The sequence below is a fragment of the Podarcis bocagei genome, assembly GCF_964188305.1.
Source record: "Podarcis bocagei genome assembly, chromosome: 2".
Classification (NCBI taxonomy): Eukaryota; Metazoa; Chordata; class Lepidosauria; order Squamata; family Lacertidae; genus Podarcis; species Podarcis bocagei.
Genome location: NC_138126.1, coordinates 31,582,843 through 31,598,223, shown reverse-complemented (window position 1 = coordinate 31,598,223; position 15,381 = coordinate 31,582,843). Strand labels below are relative to the sequence as shown.

General features: G+C 46.6%; 1 long non-coding RNA gene across 1 annotated transcript; it reads left to right on the top strand.

Annotated features, from left to right (window-relative positions):
* Positions 1-7,782: 7,782 nt before the first annotated feature.
* On the top strand, positions 7,783-14,711 carry LOC308579923. The gene is made up of 3 exons (XR_014004639.1): positions 7,783-8,053; positions 10,607-10,737; positions 14,658-14,711. It is a non-coding gene; the product is annotated as an uncharacterized lncRNA (long non-coding RNA).
* The last annotated feature ends 670 nt before the right edge of the window (positions 14,712-15,381 follow it).

The window sequence follows — 15,381 nt, the reverse complement described above, 5'->3', positions numbered from 1 at the left end:
TCAGTTGCTGAGCTTTTTGGGGGGAATTTGATATACTCAAACACACATTTCCTGGTTTGGTTGGCAAAAAAACTGGACATTTTGCAGATTTTTTGAAATTCCGTTTGAATCCTGGACATGTCTGGGAAATTCTGGACTTATGGCAACCCTACATACTATGAGTCTATGTTGTCTCGTGGATTCTGTGCTCATGCCAGGAACATGGAATGCACAATGACTATCTGGTCTGTGTTTTATTGCATGGGCTCAATAGGATTTTCTGCAGAAAACCCAATTGGCGTTTGTTCTGATTCAGTGGTAAACAGCAGGTTTTCCCAGGGAAAGCAGCGGGGGGAAAGCAAAACCTCTCAGACCTTTGCCTAGAAATCATGGGACAAGCAGCAGAATGGATGAACCTCAAGACTGCGTGATCAACACGTGCTCTGTTTTAGCCCTAATTAATCTCAAGGCAAAAATCTGGAAAGGACCTCCTCCTCCTTCTGTTTCATTTTACAATATAATACCGCCAAAGAAGCCTTCCGACATCACTTTTTGAAAATGCAACAACAATAAAAAAAATCCCCAGCAAACCCAGCGTATTAAAGCAACAATAAAGGCATCCAAAGCCATTAAACTAACAAAAGCCCTTGTCCATTACTTCTTGGGAGCAGGTCCAACTAAGTGCTTTGAACAAAAGTCTGGATGCTGACCAAGGAGGAACCAAGGAGGAGCTGTTTCACACTTTAGCCTCCAGGTGACTTGTCCCGGATTTAAGCACCCATTTATAAGCTTTCAGGTCTCCCATCAGCGATGTCACGGGCGATGTTACTTCATACACTTGTCCTCCCAAAGAGCAGTGGACCTACATTTTCCCGGCAACAGCGCACGGTTGGTTCGAGTGCTGAGAAAATGCAATATCCTGAAACTGAAGTACTCCCTTGAGGGAAGACGACTGCGCATTTGTTGCTATAAACTGATTGCCTGGAAAGGCTCTCCATTTCTCATCTGACAGATGGAGACATTAAGGATATCCTGTACGGTTCCCATGATGTCACAGAACCCCAGGGGATGGCAAGTTGGGCTGAGTCTATGTCAGGCTGTCACGCCTGCCAGGAGAAGTGGCATGTGTCTGTTTGTATGTCAGCTCTGATTAATAATAATAATAATAATAATAATAATAATAATAATTTATTTATACCCCACCCATCTGGCTGGGTTTCCCCATCCACTCTGGGTGGCTCACAAAACATTATTAAAAACACAATAAAACATCAAGCATTAAAAGCTTCCCTAAACAGGGCTGCTTCAGATATCTTCTAAACGTCAGATAGTTATTTCCACAGGGCAGGCACCACTACCGAGAAGGCCCTCTGCCTGGTTCCCTGTAACCTCACATCTTGCAGTGAGGGAACCACCAGAAGGCCCTCGGCACTGGACCTCAGTGTCCAGGCTGGACGATTGGGGTGGAGAAGCTCCTTCAGGTATATAGGACCGAGGCCGTTTAGGGCTTTAAAGGTCAGCACCAACACTTTGAATTATGCTCAGCAGGGAACTTCAGGGGTGGGGGGGGGCTCTCCTATGAATACCAGTTACAGGAAGCTACAGGAGGAGACAGTGCTCTTGTCCTCAAATCCTGATTGCTGGGATCCCAAAGGCATTTGGTTGGCCACTGTGCAAGCAGGATGCTGGACCAGATGGGCCCTTGGTCTAATCCAGAAGGCTCTTCTTACATTCTTATATCATGGGTTCAAGGGATGCGGGTGGCGCTGTGGTCTAAACCACTGAGCCTCTTGGGCTTGCCGATCAGAAGGTCGTCGGTTTGAATCCCCCACGACAGGGTGAGCTCCCGTTGCTCTGTCCCAGCTCCTGCCAACCTAGAAGCTCGAAAGCATGCCAGTGCAAGTAGATAAATAGGTACCGCTGTGGTGGGAAGGTAAACAGCACTTCCATGCTCTCTGGTTTTCGTCATGGTGTCCCGTTGCGCCAGAAGCGGTTTAGTCATGCTGGCCACATACCTGGAAAACTGTCTGTGGACAAATGTCAACTCCCTCGGCCTGAAAGCGAGATGAGCTCCACAACCCCATAGTCTCCTTTGACTGGACTTAACCATCCAGGGGTCCTTTACCTTTTTACCTTTAGAACTTTCTGACCCCTATGTGGCTTGTCTGTCCTATACTACTGTATGCTCTGCTGGCATAGCCTTCCCCACAATTATTGGCCCACTAGCAGATGCAGCCTCTTGGCTGAAAAAGGTTCCCCAACACCCCTATCTTAAAAGCACATCACTTCTTTTGGGAAAAAGTTAGTGATCTTGGCATTGTTTTCCCCTCTGGTGTACAGCATCTGCAACTGCAGAGCCCTAATTGTATTGCGGAGCACCCTGCATGCCGACTGCCGGTGGGAGAGAATAATCAGCAAAGGTTGTTCTTAGCAGCAGTGCTGGCATTAGGAATCATTTTAAGTGTTTTCTTATTTTTATTTATGCAAAAATTACTGGGTGGGGCTGATTGTATAGAACTGCTCGTTTCAATGCTTTATTGCAAGCATACAAAAACAGAGGGTGGGTGTGGGGCATGGAATCCGTGCTTCCCTAATTTCAAGCTTTCGAAATTATATTCCACGGAGTCTATAGACCATTGCGGACCCATTGATAGTAACATTGGGGGGGGGGGCTTCTTAATAACAAAGCCATTTGTTTGATGGCACTCAGTCCTGCATCTATTTCTTAAAGTGCAGTTACGCTATAGCCAGCTCCTCTGGGAGCAATTTATTAGGGCTATAAATACGCAGAAGGAAAATGGCTCTTTTATTTACTTTTCCGATAGTGTGCGTGAGCTTTGCCGTGCTAGAATTTGTAAGCTGATTTATGACAAAAAAAAAAAAAAATGAAAGCAGTAAAAGTAAGCCCCCCTTTTTTATTCCTCCACCTGTTTCTGTCTCCCCTGCTTTCCAAGTTGCTCATTCAGATAGGCTTTGACACAAAAGAAGTCTGGAAAAACAAGCCAAATATTTAGGCTGCAGTCAAGAACTTTCATTACAGCGTCGCCCGCCGTAAGTACACAAGTACGTGAGTTGGTAGAAAACAGGGCTGTGCCCACAACCTGAAGGCTACACATTCAGCAAAACTGCAAGTGAGGAATCCATCCATGGACAGTTGCATGTGCATAATGCAACTGAGGACGCCACTCACCTAGGCAGCGCTAGACCCAGGTTTGAAGGACCCCAACTCACCATCCTTGGTTCCCGCTCAGTTTACTTGTGGCACTGTGGTCTAAACCACTGAGCCCCTTGGGCTTGCCAATCAGAAGGTTGGCAGTTTGAATCCCTGCGATGGGGTGAGCTCCCGTTGCTCTGTTCCAGCTCCTGCCAACCTAGCAGTTCGAAAGCACACCAGTGCAAGTAGATAAATAGGCAGGAAGGTAAATGGCATTTCTGTGCGCTCTGGTTTCCGTCATGGTGTTTCGTTGCGCCAGAAGCAGTTTAGTCATGCTGGCCACATGACCTGGAAAGCTGTCTGTGGACAAATGCTGGCTCCCTCAGCCTGAAAGAGAGATGAGCGCCACAACCCCATAGTCGCCTTTGACTGGACTTGACTGTCCAGGGTCCTTTACCTTACCTTTTACCTTTTGCTTGTGGGCATGTTGCATTTTTGGCAGAAGCCCCACAAAAAGAGTGTCTTTGGGGGCTGAAATCTGACACAGATTACCTGACTTGTGTGGGAGCCCCAGAAGGCAGCATCCCGGTTTCTTTTGCCTCGACGTGTTGGAGGGTATGGGATTGTCTCTGACAACCTTGCTCTTGTGGTGTCTGCCCTTGTTCCCCCATGTGGCCTCCCCTTTTCTCCCTTTCGAAAACTATAACTAGCAATGAACAGCACTCCAGGGTTACAGCAACCATCCTCCTTGCCAATCCAAGTCAGCCTTCCCCAACCTGGTGCCCTCCAGATATTTGGGGCTACATGTTCCATCATCCTGACCTTGGCCAATGTGGCTAGGGCTGATGGAAGTAGGAGTCCAACAATAGGTGGAGGGCACCAGGTTGACGAATTCTGGTCTAAGGGATTTAAATAACTGAATTGGGCCGGTGGTGTTTGCTGTGGGTACATTTAATACAGCAGAATATGGGACTACTGAGCCCTGCTGTGCTGCAAGGTATGTGTGTGGGGGGGGGGGAAGCATCCTTTCCAAAGGAACTTGAGCTTCTGCCATTATTTTTTTTCATCTCAGCAGGAAAGGAGAGGGTAGTAAATACTTCAGTGCAGCCTGTCAGTGCCAGCTCCGAGTCAACTTCATCTCTTGTTCCATAAAGCTGGAAGATAAATGTGTTACTGAACTGTATTAATAACTCTGTTGACTCCGACAGAGACACAGAGCACAATAGACTTTCACCTGTATCAGTGTTCATAAATAGCAACATCAAGAAAAAAGCCTTTAGAGCTGTTGGGGCAGCAGGGGGGTTGGGAAGTAAGATCCTTTGCCCTGACGAAAGCACCCCCAAGTGCTCATCCATTTCTGACCAGGACCTTCTCTATTGGAGCACAACGTTGTATGGGGCACCATGGCTCCAGCTCAAAGCATGTTTATCCGCTAGAAAACAGCAATGAGCACCACTCATTTATTATTGAACTTATTAGTTGCTTGCCACCCAAAGGGTCTTCAAACAGCTTGCGTTGGAACACAATAGGCATAAATACATTATACCATAGAAAAGGGGGCAGGCATATAACACATTAATATTCCATTTAACATCCCCCCCCACAAAACCCCACCAGTTCCCCCTGTCCCATAACAGCGGCAGAAAACATTGGCAGCACACTAACAATAATCAAACAATATTTTCATAAACTAGGAGATAAAAAACAAAAATTCAGCATGGACACCCCATTCCCTAGCCTCAACATCATTCAGGGGTTGTTGTTTTTTTGCTTTCTTCCATCTCCTCACCCAGAAGTGTGGCATCAAGGCCAGCTGCTGTTCCTCCAGAGATGGTCCAACATCTCCTGTGTTTTCAGGGAGAGCAGCAGCAGAAGCAGAGCAGGGAGATGGCAAGCTGTTCCTCCTCTCCAGCTGCTGTTGGGGGTCTAATGGGGCATATTTCTGAGTAAACGTGCATAAAGGTAAAGGTACCCCTGACCATTAGGTCCAGTCGCAGACGACTCTGGGGTTGTGGCGCTCATCTCGCTCTATAGGCCGAGGTAGCCAGCGTTTATCCGCGGACAGCTTCCAGGTCATGTGGCCAGCATGACTAAGCCGCTTCTGGTGAACCAGAGCAGCACACAGAAACGCCGTTTACTTCCCCGCCGGAGTGGTACCTATTTATCTACTTGCATTTTGACGTGCTTTTGAACTGCTAGTTGGGCAGGAGCTGGGATCAAACAACGGGAGCTCACCCCATCGCAGGGATTTGAACCGCCGACCTTCTGATCGGCAAGCCCTAGGCTCTGTGGCATAGACCACAGCGCCACCCGCGTCCCACAGCACCACCCGCATGGCGCTGTGCATAGGATTGTGCTATTTGTCCTGTAACAACATGTTGCAGCATGGGGAGCTGCTGTTCAGAGCCCCAGATGCTCAGTTCCATCCTGTTCCTCACACCCACCGGCACCCCCTAAAAAAACAAAACCTCCTGTCAGCATTCTGTGACTGCTGAGTATGCTCAGTCCTTGCTGAGTTGTTTTAGGGGCTTTCTTTTCTGGGGATTTCCTTATACTTCTGCAAACCTTAGAATTCCCCCAAGCTTGTTGATACCTACTTAGTTGGGTGTGGGAGGTGTCAGTTTCAGATACATAAGCCTTGGCACAAAGTGCCTGAACATCAGAAACAGACTGAATTATGGGCATTTACAGAAATGCCCTTTGTTTTAACATGCCAAACAATGTTTAGGTGTTTTGGACATTTTTTCTAACTGAACTTAGATCCAACCTGATGCATGGTTTTTATTTTTGGACTTGAAGACTGGTAAAGGAACTTGCTACTTCAAACTCAGAATGGTGCAGCATTGTGACAAATATATCCCACCCAGAGTTGACAGCCAAGTGAAAAAGAAAATGAAACAGCATCCCCGGTAATAGAAGGGTGCAGTCCAGAAGCATTAAAATCAATGAGATTTTTGCCCTTGGGGCATCACATGTAAGAATAACACAATATGTCATATTAAAAATAATTTTTAAAGGAAGTGGGGGAAGATGGAGAAAATAAACACATACACTGTGCTGAGGGAGGCCAGCAGTGGTTCTTCTAAAAAGAGTTGTGGATGTTTTCAGAATATTTTTTTATTTTTATTTTTTGTGGGGGTTTTGTTTTCCAAAACAAAAACAAAAAAGCAAAACAGGCAATAACCACTGTTTTCTTGTATGAACAGCATCAGAAAACCCAAAATCAGGAAGGGGCTCTGTGCTTCTTTCTGTTTTTCCTGTAACACTGCAAAAGAAATATCGACAGCCGAAGAGAGGCAGGAGGGAACTTTTCACTTATGCAAGTTAATTATTTGACAGTTGCGACATCAAATTGATGACCTGCGTGCATGAAACACATTTGTGCAGCACCTCAGATCAAAATGCTCTGAATAGAACTTTTGCATAATTGTATGTCACCTCAGATGTGATGCTCTTCAGTGGAAGCACGCCAGCCATGCAAACCGCAAGGCATTAACAGCACGATCCCATGAGTTTCTGCTCAGAAGCAAGTTCCATTGAGTTGAATGGATCTTAATCCCAGGTTAGAGACTAGCAGCCCAAGTGATGACATTTCAAATTGCCGTTTCAATCAGCCCAGAGACATATAACTAGCAAGCTCTGCACTGACGCCTGCAGCAGCAGAACCTGGGTGCCTGCAGCTGCAGGTGTGATGGCAGGGTATTCCAATTACAAGCAGCGGTGATCCACTAGGCCAATATTTCAAGGGTCAGTCATGATTACAGCAAGGACTGATATTGTTCAGGAGTTAAGAACCCAGTGAGTACTATGTTGTGTTCAGGATGCCACTCTAGAAGCAGCCTGTGTAAAGGATACAGAGTGAATGTAATACAGTACAACCACCATTGCCTGGATCAGCAAGCAGTGGTTCTGCTCCAGTCTGAAGAAGCTGCAGGCGAATGGGAAGCAAGACATTGAATGCAATAAATCCAGCCTTGTGGCTGTCAGAGCATGAAACACATATGGGCAGAGCCCAAGCTGCACACAGAGGAAACCTACCTTGGAGCTGTGTGTGAAATCTCATATTTCATAAAAGAAGATGATAATGTTCCTTTACTGAGGCTCTAAATTCTCCCTAAGCCTCATGGGCAGAGGCTCAAGAGAACACAGAGCATTCTCATGTCAGATATCAAGTCCTACCAGTTGAATACAAAATAGTTCTGCCATGCCTCCTTTCGTCACTGTTGCCTCCAAAGCTTCTGCTACTCAAGTCTCTTTTGGCTCCAAACCAGGGCCAGCCCTATCACGAGCCACGATGAGCCATGTGGTTCAGGTGGCAAATTGGAAAGCGTGGCAGATGGCCCCCAACTGCCTCTAACTGCCTGCTCCTGCCATCATCACAGGACACTGTCCCCACAGCCACCGACAGTTCACCCTCCTGCCAGCTCCTGCCAGGTTTCAGTCAAGATTGTAGGCCCAGGCTTCTCCCTGAGGAAGGAGTCCTTCCTTCAAGTGAAATTAGTGGCAGGTGCCAGTCGAGAGTGCAGGCTCTGAGGAGAAGTCCTTCCTTCAAGCAGGGGACTTCAACTTGCCCCCCACATTGGGGATGTGTGCATCACTTGACACATCATGTGATGTCACATGACATGTCCCACCCAGTGCACAAGCGTTCGCACACTAGGCCGGGCTGGGCTGTGCGGGCATCCTTTCCCCACCACTGTGATGCCGGGTGGGAAATGGAGAGCACGGAGCTGGGCTCTGGGTTTGGCCTTCTTCTCCCCATGGCATGCACCTGGGTCATGGCAACAGGTACATGCCCAGCAAAGTATTTGGTAGGGGCGGCAGAGGACACGACAGCTGGTAGTACACATCAAAACAAGCTACGTGGAATTAGTTTCAAAGAGATACTGCATAGCACTGCAGGTCTAAAGTTTCGTCAAGGTGATCTCAAGATGCTATAAATGCTGGGAGCAGAGGCCATGAATTTTAAATACCCCTCCTTGCAGACGGCTTGCCTGCCAACTGCCAAGAGGGACTTGAAATTACAGCCTCGGGCCTGAAATAAGATGCTATCCTAGCGTGTTGCCATTCTCATGCTAATCTTTGTCATGAGGAAAGATAAAATATGCCATGTTCCAGTCTTGCTATTAAAATAAAAAGGAATTCAATTTTTTTGTGTTCCATCTTTAGTTTTCATCCCCGCGTTTGCTATCAGATTGAATTATCACTAAAAACTTGGCGGGGGCCTTATAGATCTTTGTTCTCACTGTCTGCTCTCACTCACTTTGGCGGCCAAGATTGCTAGAGCAGAAAATAGCACGCCATTAAGCCAGTCCACGGGTGGTATTAGAACTAAAGAGGTTTAATATGACGCAGAGTAGTGATGGGAAATCCGTGGTCCTCTGAATATTGCTGGAGTCCAGCTCCCATCAATAGACAAGGATGAGGGGAGTTTGTAGTCGAACAACCTATGGAGGGCCAGAGGCTCCCTATCTCTGAAATATAGCAAGAACAGGGAACATCTAGCAACATCGCTAGATGTTGCTGCAACTCTCATTCTCCCCAACCACTGTGCATGCTGGCTGGGTCTGATCAGAACAGGTTGACCAGCAGTTGTCCTTATGTGGCCCTAAGAAGTAGCCCAGCTGTTCAAGGGTACTTCACGTTATTTTCATTGTACCTATAACCATTGTGTCTGGTGAAAGGTCATTTTCCAAGGTGATGTTGAACATATATAATTGTTGGCATCTGTCTGTCTTGAGAGACAATGGAGTGAAGTCAACCCGATGGGTCTGCAGTAGCGAAGTGACCTCCCCAGGGCGCAAGTCTTGGGAGTGTGTTTGGAGGTCCTGGGCTGCCCAGAAGGCAAGACTCTTGCTCTTGTTGATCTGGTTCAAAGGAAAGAAGAGCAATACGTTTGGCCCCAGCTTGGCTTCAGGAGTAGATGGAAAGAGGCATACAAGACGCCATGCAACCATCTTAGGGACTCCACACCAAGTGTGCCCACAAGATGTTGCTGAATGACAGCTCCCATCAGCCCCAGCAAGCATGGCCAATGGGATGGTGAGAGTTGTAGTTCTGGGAGCCCAGAAGATTCCCCTAGAGCCAGCACTGCTGTGAGAAGATAGCACCTTGTGTAAGGTCACTTCATGGATGAGTCAGGATTTGAACCCTGGCCTCCCAGCTCCCAGTCTAACATGCTAACAGCTACGTTCCTCCAGCTCCGGAAGTCTGGGGACAAACGATGTGGGAAGGCTACTTACCATATTTTTCCGTGTATAAGACTAGCTTTTTTTTTTAAACCAAAAAATTAGGTTTAAAATTGGGGCTAGTCTTATACACGGGTAGTGCTGAGGGGTGTTTTCTTAATTTGGAGTCCCCCAAAATAGGGGCCGTCTTATGCATGGGGGCGTCTTATACCTAGGAAAAATATGGTATCTTTGTGCCTGGATTGTGAGACAGGGGTGAGGAACTTCTGGCCCCTCTAGATACTGTTGGACCCCAACTCCCATCAGCCCCAGCCAGCACAGCCATTGGTCAGGGATGATGGGAGATGTAGTCCAGAGGGCCACTGGTTCTCCACTCCTGCTGTAAGCTATCCGGTTTTCCAGTGTTAAAAACAAGATGGCGGACCAGACAGACCTTTGCAGGGCTCTTTCCATGTGGAATGATCCCCAGGAATTAGTGCATATTGACAGTTCATCAAGTACTGAAATACCATTCACATGAAGTGGCATTAATTTAAACGGCAGTTAGATGGCATAAAAATCTGCCAAAAGTTGGGTGACAAATAGCAAATTCTGTCCATGTCTGGATATTTAGCACATACTTGAAATGTGCAGGGCAGGGTTTTGAGGAGAATGAATGGGAGCAGAGATGTTTCCAGCAAGCTCTTTCCTTTTTGTGCCAGTACCTCTTCTTCATCCATTCTCCCAGCTCCAACCTGCAGGAGTGCAAAGCACGAAGCTCACAGGAGAGCATCTTTCCAAGATCTGTCATCTCCCTTTCAAGAGACTCTCTGAGCTATGTCCATTCCTCCATCCACATTTGTGACAACTTTGGGAAATGTATGAGTCTCCTTCCTGCTGGTGGCATTATAAATGGTAATGAGGAAATCACGTTACTCTCAGAATATAGCTTGCTGCGCTCCCCGCCACTATAAATTTCAGGGGAAATGACCTTTAATAACAGTGAGATGAGGAAGTTGGTTGCATTAATAAAGTTAGTCTCTGAGCTAGTCACGTGGCAGGTGCGTGTGAGCATAAGCTTCTTGCTCCAGGTGGTCCAAAACTTTGTAGCGCCTCCGTACTAAAACCAGAATTGACTCCGATCTCTAAATGGATAACATCTACCTGTTAAGGCCCAAACTACCAAAAACAAAACAAAACAAAGGAAAAAACCCATAGGATGTTGTGGGACACATTAGGTTGCTTGTTGGTTTACTGTGCATGGTTCTTTACAGAGTGCAAATGGGTAATCCTGCCCCCCCAATAGAGGCTACAATCCAAAATTCAACATAGAGTAAACAGAGGCAGTGGTTGTTGGTGCCCATTGGAGCCAATAGGACAGAAAGAAGGTGCAGCCAGAGTCAAAGAAAGGCACAGCCACTCCATCACTGGTTGCAGGTAAGAAGGCAGGCAGGTGACAGGTGGCTGAAGCTGGTGGAGCATTGCCCCATTCCCCCCAATGGACCAGCCTACTCTGAGGAAAGGGAGGTAAGTGGAGGCAGGCATAAGCAGGGGAAGTGATATCGCAGGTGGGTGGGGTATGATGATGAAGATGATGATGCAGTTGTTCCAGTTGCACAGCCTTAGGTTTTGCTACAGTGGGGCAAGGAAACTGGGGGCGGAAGGCTAGCCAAAGGCTTCACACAAAAGATGGTGCCTGAGGTTGGATTTTGAAACACCAAAGGTGGTGGCATCACACGTGTACTGTGGGAGACGAAAGAATGCATGAAATAATATCCATCAATCCCACCCTTAGATTTTAAACCAGTAGCTATTAGGTGGTTTCATGCTACTGCACATCCAGAAATTGCCACTGAAAGTTTTTTCAGCAGTTAATAATCACACATCAGGCTATGTCCAGTACACCAACCACAAGATGCAGTTCAGATCCTGGTTTGCTGCTTGAGAATACAGCCCAATTTGTGTTTGGACCAATTTGGAAGCTGCCTGATTCAGCTTGCATCCAAGTCCTATCTGGGAAAACTGAAGCTTTGTGCATTTGAACATGGTTTCCCCACCACCATGACACGGGTGGCGCTGTGGGTTAAACCACAGAGCCTAGGACTTGCCGATTGGAAGGTTGGCGGTTCGAATCCCCGTGATGGGGTGAGCGCCCGTTGCTCGGTCCCTGCTCCTGCCAACCTAGCAGTTCGAAAGCACTTCAAAGTGCAAGTAGATAAATAGGTACCACTCCGGCAGGAAGGTAAACGGCGTTTCCATGCGCTGCTCTGGTTTGCCAGAAGCGGCTTAGTCATGCTGGCCACAGGACCCGGAGGCTGTACGCCGGCTCCCTTGGCGAATAAAGCGAGATGAGCGCCGCAACCCCACGACTGGTCCTAATGGTCAGGGGTCCCTTTACCTTTACCTTTACCCCACCACCACAAAATTGGTTTGAATGTGCTAGTATATTATCCCAATCTGAGTGGATAAAGCTGACCAAATTCCAGATAAATAGATCCAGGAATTTTTGTGCTAGGCACATTTAGAGTTGTCTTTCTTTATTTATAGGAGCCATATATAACTTTTAAAAATGGCTAAATGAGATGAAATTTGCAGGCACGATACCACCTTCTGAGGGGCTGAATACTGCCAAATTTTAGTGGTTTTCCTGAAAGGGCTGCCTTTACTGTTTTAGGGGTGATGGGGGTGATGTGCACATTAGCTAGATGGAGACATCAAAAGCATTTCAGAATTCCCAGGGTACCTCTGAACCTGAAGCCCACTAGCCACTTCCACGTGTGGTATCCCTCATTCACATCTGGGGGGGAGGCGAGCCCTATACATAAATCCCTTAGCACATTCAGAACTTTTCCCTGTCACTGTAGCTTTTATCTCCCCTCTGAACTTTAGATATCTATTTCAACATGCCACTGCTTTACCAACTCTATTATAGGAACTGTGAAAAAGAAATATAGATCCTAGGAAACCTCTCCCAGGTTTTTTATAAGTGCACAAGATAAAACTGATAACATGGGGTCTCAAGAGTAATCGTGTTTTTATCAGCAAAGAAAAAGGAAAGTAAAAGACAGAAAAGCTTAAGGCATCCGAAAATTCATGGAAATCCTTGTCAGAAACCACACAGTGCAATTGTTAAAACAGTAGCGTGAAGTTTGCTTGTATTACCATATCGACAGGCACCTTCCATTTGACAACTCTTTCACTGCTGTGTCGCTTTTTACAAAGAACAGAGGGTTAAGTATCGCAAGCATACGAGCATACAATATTGCCTTCTACAAAGTCAGGTCTACCTTGCCCCACGGACTGTCAACGTGTGCCTTCCACAGGTAGTTGTACTACATTTCCCATCATCTCTGATCTTGGGACATGGCAATGTGGGATGGAATCCAACAGCAGTGGCTCCCTAATTTCACCCTGCCCTGGACCACTAGAAAATCACTGAGGGTCTTGGCAGAGCTTTCCAAACTGTGTATCTTGGCAGAGCTTTCCAAACTGTGTCATGACACATTAGTGTGTCAGCTGCAGTGTGTAGGTGTGTCGCGCAAATGCTCCCCACGCTCCTTCCAGGGCTGGAAAGGGGTTAGTTTAACCTCTGGTTTGCTATTAAAACTGAATTACTATCTCATGAAATGATGCATGTCTCAAAAGTACGTCACCAACATGAAAAGTTGGGAAGGTTCTGACTTAATAATTTTTCTGCCGGTTGTTTAGCAACTGTAATGTGCTGTGCTATTTTTAATAAAATTATATGGGGTGGTATTCAACTAGGTTTTACTCAGAAAAGACCCACTGAAATTAAGGGACCTAACTGCATCATGCTCATTAATTTAAAGGGCCCTACTGTGAGTAAAACAGAGATGACTATCACCCCTAAAGCTATGCCTTGAGCAACTGATTGTCATGCAGGCCGCACTACAGCTTCTATTCACTGAAAAGTTTCAACCAGGGGTCAGCAAACGTTTTCAGCAGGGGGCTGGTCCACTGTCCCTCAGACCTTGTGGGGGGGCTGGACTGTACGGGGGGGGGAATGAACGAATAACACAGAGATGCATTTTAAATAAAAGGACACATTCTACTCATGTAAAAGCACGCTGATTCCCGGACTCTCTGTGGGCCAGATTTAGAAGGCAATTGGGCCAGATCCAGCCCCCAGGCCTTAGTTTGCCTACCCATGGTTTCAACGGTTGGCTTCTGCACATCAAGGAGCACTAGAGAAGTCCCAGTCATTCCAGCCCACCCTGCTATCAGCTAACAAACCTAGGAAGACTGCAGTCCACCACTGGCTGACCTCCAACAGGTGATCTAGCATGTCCTGGCTCCTAGGACTACTGCCAAGAAATTTGGATCAAGCAGACCTTGGTTTCAATGCAATAAAATATAATTAGATATATAAGAAGCAAAGAAGAGAATAAAAATAAATGAATGAAATAAGTAAATAAGATAGAGCCGCTGCTGCAGACTTCCTGAACGAAGCTCACAACCATCAGTGGTCAACAGAACATACTTTGGGAACTCCTGATTTAGAAGGCAACAAGTTGAGCGCCCCTGACCTAGCCCACTGCTGCCCCCTCCAACTGGCAGCTGCTGGCAAAAGTCAATCCTGTCGTCTGCTACCTGAGCCTGTTAACACTAGGGTTTGCCCCTGGAAATTCCTGTATGCACAGCATGTTGTCTGTGCCCCCAACCCCTGCAAAATGGGGTGGGGGTGGGGATGCAGCCAGGAATGGAGACGATACAACAGAGGAGAGTGGGGTTCAGGGGAAATGGCAGTAGTCAACAGCCTATTGAAACTGATGCAACTGAGTAGGAAATGGGTGCAAGAGATAATTTCTTGGCAAGGGCTTGGGGGAAGACAAGAGCCTCATTGCACACCTTGAGCCTTGCCTCTTGCGATCTTACAGCTTGATCCTGTCCACTGCCAAGAAACCTTTGCCACAGTTGTTGGTTTGTGCCACAGCTCTCTCCCCAGTCACCACCATATAGAATGAGAAACCCATCCCATAATGTTCCTAGCTGGTGCAAGATTATGTTACCTCCCCAGATTTATTTTTATTTTCTTTCATATGCTTATACACTGCTTCCCCCACCCCCCTTACAAATGCCCTTTACATTCCACTTTTGTGCTTTCCCCAAAGCACAGGCGAAGTAGCAGTACTGGAACCTGGAGCAGCAGCGCTGAATATATAAAATAGCACTAATAATATTATAGCCTGCTAAAGAGTTTGATTTGCATGGAGTGCATCTGTCACTGAACAGCACTTGGTATTTGCAAGCCCTTTCATTCTCTCAACCTCACAAGTTCCATAGGGAACAAACAGACACGAACTGATTTCCCCTGCCTCTTCCTTTCTTACACGCAGGCTGGTGCGCATTCTGTGTTTTGCAGTGGGTCCAGAGAGATTGTTTCCACCAACGGTCGGCTTAGGGAGCTGCACATCTGTCCCCTTCGCTCCTCATAAGACTTAACCGAGACTTGCCAGTGAAACCACGCTTTGCTGTCTCTGTGGCAGATACATGGGAAGCCTCGAGTTTCCATATGAATTGTATCAAGCATTTGAAAACATGCCAGCTTGGGTTTGGGGCGGAAATGTGAATAGATATTCACTCAGCACTATAAAGTCATCCGCAGAAGGTTCTGAGTGTAGCAATAAATCATGCCTTTAAACAAATAATTGACTAGTTAAGAATCGGTAACCATTTATCAAAGGATCAATTACCCATTTAAGAAGGCAGTTGTACACAGAACCTTAATAAGCCTCCTGCAAACCGGAAAAAAAACTGACTAAACGGGGTGGGTGTGAGGAATAAGGAGCAGAGAATTGACTTGCAGAAAAAGGGTGATGGTTGTTTATATTTTATACAGAGCCATCAGTATACCTGTCTTCTTAGAATTTTATATAGGCAGCATCCCGTTAAGCTTTTACAATCTACATTAGGCAATGTGGAAAGAGAGGGAGGAAAGGAAACAGATTTGGAAATGACCCTGTCAGAGGTTGTCTGCAGCAAACCCATTGCTACAATATCCCACAAAAGATCGCAATGAACTAAAGTCCATCACCTTCTGAGGGGTTCTGCTCCACTGTC